Source organism: Notolabrus celidotus, chromosome 5 (assembly GCF_009762535.1).
Source record: "Notolabrus celidotus isolate fNotCel1 chromosome 5, fNotCel1.pri, whole genome shotgun sequence".
NCBI classification, from domain to species: Eukaryota; Metazoa; Chordata; class Actinopteri; order Labriformes; family Labridae; genus Notolabrus; species Notolabrus celidotus.
In genome coordinates, this window is record NC_048276.1 from 34,448,004 (window position 1) to 34,452,908 (window position 4,905).

General features: G+C 40.3%; 1 long non-coding RNA gene across 1 annotated transcript; it reads right to left on the minus strand.

Annotated features, from left to right (window-relative positions):
• Positions 1 to 1,581: 1,581 nt before the first annotated feature.
• Positions 1,582 to 3,398, minus strand: LOC117813254. The gene is made up of 3 exons (XR_004631375.1): positions 3,142 to 3,398; positions 2,340 to 2,402; positions 1,582 to 2,133 (listed from the first exon to the last, which is right to left on the minus strand). It is a non-coding gene; the product is annotated as an uncharacterized LOC117813254 (long non-coding RNA).
• Positions 3,399 to 4,905: the final 1,507 nt, after the last annotated feature.

Below are 4,905 nucleotides of genomic sequence, written 5' to 3' on the forward strand. Positions count from 1 at the left end.
TTTGAAGCCATGGAGTTGGAGGTCTTTGTGGAGGAGGGAAATAAACACATCGGTGAACTCCAGCGAAGGTGAATGCTGTGAGAAAAAACAGAAGATCTGCCGATGAAATAAACGCATCTACTCTGCTCCAAAACGCAACCAGCGTTTTGATGGATTTAAGAGAGCAATTTGATGAGGCCTGTCCCTGCTTTTATTTTTTACTCTTCCCGTCAACGTTGTACCTTCTGAGCGCTCATTCTCCAAGTTAAAACTAACTAAAAACCCCTTGATGAGCACGGTGGGACAGGAGAGACTGAGTAGACATGTCATGTTATCTACTGAGAATGACAGAGCAAAGAAAATGGACATACAGCGCATTGTGGGCAAGTCCGCGGAGCTTAAGGCTCCTTCAAACAGTGGTGAGTATAGGCCGAGTACTTCATGTTGATTTTTTGTTTATATGTGAACATGTGGGCCGCTGTGCCAATTTTACTAAACTTTATATCTGTTGATACAGTGGCCTACTGTGCTCTCACTAGTTGAAAAAGTTAAAGTGGGTGTCAGAATGATGCGGTCGCTATCCGTGGTGCTGAACTGCTTTGAATTTGTGTTGTTTTATTTATTTATTTGTGTTGTTCTCTTGGTTTGTTAGACCTCATGTCCATTTGATTTACTTCAAAATGACATAACTGTGTGTAAAAACTGTAGTAATGCTTGTAAGCCCCGCTGTTGTGGGCATGTTGTAAAGTTATGATGAGCTTTGCAGTGACCGCAGCCATGTGTGCGTAACGCTGTGCCAGTTTGCACCTGCCATTCAAATGTGCTAAATATAGACGCAAAAATACCGCGCGCTTACATTTACATCTCCTCCTGCAAGTATTTTGCGCGTTCTGATGATCTGCATGTATTCTGCATATTCATGAAGGCAAACACGCTAAATGAATAGCAAGTGCTATTTTGCTCATTTGACAGACGCAATCCTCGGTGCTCCCGGTTAGTAAATCTGCTTTGCGCGCGCTGTCAAGTTTGCACGTGTTTTTATACACGCAAACTCTTAGTAGATCGGGCCCAAGGTGTCCTCCTGACAATTTTTTTTGTTTGTTTTGTTCTGTTTTAGAATTATTACCATAGATAAGCAATTTGACTGTCATGGCCGTTGTTATTTTTACAGTGACAGTGATGTTTTGAAGTAAAAGCAGCATAACACTGCTAATACTAGTTTACATTATTTCAATTTGTATTCAGTGCCTAAAGACATCTTTGTACATTTTTATTTTTATAGTTCATGAAAGAAATCACTCTCATCTGCTCACTGGTGAGCACTCAGGCTCTAAGAGGAAAGCCAGTTTGTGATAAGTCTTTGTTTTATTTGGTAAATAAATAATTAAGCTCATTGAATTGCACGGCATCCTTTTTTACATCACCACTTGAACTGTGTTGAACCACATCGTGCTGAATCGCTCTGTATCATGATTTGGGTGTGAATCAGATCGGATCGCAAAATGCCAAACATGTATCTTTAATATATCAGATCGGAGACATTGTATCGAGATGCATATCCTATCGGCCTTATACCTAAGATACCCAACCCTACTGTTTACGTCTTACATTATTAAACTACATGCAATAAGTGTTCGGTGACTGCGTGTATGACAACATGTAGCAACAAACACCAAACAAAACCTGGCTGTAACCACCATTTTCAGGTAAGACAAGAAACGGGACAGGGGTAATTTTCACAAAGTAACTGTCAATTTTATTTGGCACACATATAATAATAAATAAAATGGAAGAAAAAATGGAAGTGCAATAGCAAGTTTTGATTTTTGTGCAGAAAAAGAAAAATAACTACACACATTCCATAATAGAAATAGGGAAATAAAAACTGGATACCTGCTTCATTCCCTGCAGAGATTGTCACCCTAGGTGCTCTATCCAATTGGTTCCTGATTCTGCTCAGCAATGCTGGCCTCAAAAATAAATTTGTATATGAAATTTTAACGTACTCCTTCCTTTGGGGCGACAATTTCTGCAGGGAAGGAAGCAGGCCCCTGAGGAACATTTCTTCCTCTGACACAGGTGGGTTGAGGTTGAGGTTGGTGGACCTGCTGCTGCTGCTTCCTCAGGACTTCGATGAGCAGGTCCTCTTCATTCCTGCATGACAAGAAAAGAAGTCAGTGAACAATTACACCATCTGTATCATTATATTACCATCTGAAAGTGATATTATTCATTTAAAGAATCTGATTATGAAGCAATAAAAGGCATTAAAACAACTTGAAATTGTGTTGTATTTACCATTTATGCAAAAATGAGAGTCAATACATGTAAATGAATTCAAACTGAACTGTCATACCTACCAATGGGTGGCTGCCAGAGTGCAGTTGGGGTGGCTGCCTCTTCCTCCTCCTCACATTCTTGTTCTGTGGAGACATTATGGACAGAGTCATGAATGTGTGTTTGACAGTTAAGGCAAAGCGTCAATTACGAACATGGAGCTTATGCAGCTCCTAACGGACCACAGCTCAAACATGTTTACCTCTGGTTGATTCAGTTTTCTGCTTGATAAGAATTATCACATGATTTTATTGTGTACAACATTTATGATTGTCCCATCACTAACTCATGAGGTGGAATGAGGTGTGCCTGTGTTGATATCCATGCATTCCATTTAAATGCATGAAGAGATGCTGAGAGAAAGAATAAGTTGAACTGGTCTCTTAATTTAAACTGGAGCTACATCACGACTCCTTCGTTCATATATCATACAGTCCCAGTCATGAGAGCACCCTGCCTTTGGTTGTCCTCCTAACATTGAATGCATAAAACCCTCAAGTATAGGCAAAGTCATCCCCGTTGAAATGTTTTCCTTTTCCCGTTTATTTATGTTGCTGTTCAATGTAGTTAGCACACAAGAGATGCATGACCAGATCCACCCTGTGATTCTAGTGTTTTTTCTATCAGCACAGTGAAGAGTCTGACATTTTTTCATCCGCTCTTTCAGTTGTTGTTGTTATAAGCTTTATCCACATGAATATACAGATTATTTACATATTTTCTTGGTCAGTTCTGTCTCTCAGAAGACTAAAACAATTACCTCTACATGTGTAAAAACAGAAACTCTGCTATAATATAGGTCATGTGTCATTACTTGTTACCCACCTGGGACTGAATGTGAGGGTCCTGCTGCCTCCTCTGTCCCCTCCGTTGCTGCACCTGCTGGAGAGTACTCTGCGGTCCTGTCATCCTCGACCCCTTGCCCCATGTTACCTGAGGTCTCCCTCGGGTTTACGAAGGTGTCGAGGAATGACAGGATCGCATTATGTTATGTATGTCTTTTTTTTGGTTTGATGTTAATTGTACTTGGCACAAGTTTTCTAAATTGCTTCACTAAATTAAAACAGTGTTGGAACAGTATCATGTCTGAAATGATCTTGTATCTTTTATCTGTTTAAGGCTATGATTTTAAATAGGTAAATTAGTTTGTTTTACTGGTTAATGACTTGTAAAATAGTCTGAATAATCTAAATGACAGAATTGTGATAAAATCGTGATCGTGATTTTGCAAAAAAAAAAATTGTGGTATGATTTCTTTTTCATATAGCACCCCTCTATGTTCTCCCACTCCTGTTCTTCTACAGGAGTAGAATCCTATAATCAGCACAGACTTAATATTCCTCTCAGGAGCTCAAAGTCATCATTTATTCATTTTGTTCCCCCTCCATCGATCTATTCCTCATTGTCTCTTCTTGCCCCGGATGATCAGCTGGAGAGAGGCCTTTACTCCTAGTATGAAACCAAACACATTTCTACTCCCGCACTGGCTTCATTTCTCAAGACTGGATCTGATTCTTTTATTCTAGTCAATGTGTTAACTTTCACTGGATCTCCATTGCGTTCTGGCTGCGTCTCTGATCTGGCAGGTTGGAGTCCTCCGGATCAGAGACACAAGACTTCTATTTTTGCCTGATGCTGGACCACGATGCATCAATCTCAACAGAGCAGATGGAGCGGGACAGGAAGTCAGGCACCAAAGCAAAATGAAAACATCCAGTTAATTTTCAGAATAAAACACTCTGTGTTATCACCAGATCGTATTTCACTTAACTACAACAACAAACCATCATGATGAGCGGAGCCAGGCCTGGAGTCAACAGGTCAGAGGTTTTCAGAGGACCAGAAAGACAACATGGATGAGGAGAGGAGGAGGAGAATCCTTGATTCAGTGATTACCGCGGGATTACCCACGGATGAGAGAGCATGGAGCCGGACCGCAGCCAGGGGACACGGACCAGACACAGATCTGGTGGAAGTCCCGTGTGAGTCCCATCTGGAGAGTGAGTGGATGGGGGACCTTTCCTGCTGTCAACATCACCTTCCTTTGAATATAGTGGAGACATCATAATAGGGTCAAATGGCCGTTGGCATTGCACAAATGACATCCTTTTCTTAACTTGTAAAATAAGTAATTTCTCTCTTTTAGTTGAGTCTTTGTTTATGCACCAAAAATAAAAAGTAGGAAACACAGAAGAAGAAAAAAACACAAGTTCTCTGCTTTTTGTTTGTTTGATGTTCTTAGCACAAAGCAAATGAATGCAGTGTTGTTCAGCAGCTGTCTCTCACATTTCAGATGTAAGAAGTTTTGAGTAGACACTTATATCCCAAGAATCTTTTAAAATAGTAAAAAAAATGCTTCCTTTTTGGGACCGCCCACCTTGTGCAACTTTAGAAATCTCTTCAAGCTGATTTTAAGAACTGCCTTAGGACCGGGGATCAAACCACGCACTTTACACTTTTAATGAGCTGAAACATGAAAGCATGAGGAGAATATGTCCTTAATGGTTGACACAGTTAAAATGATCTCTGCAGTGATTTGATACTTTTCTGTTTGGTTAAAACACGAGCTGGAGAATAGTTTAAGCAGCT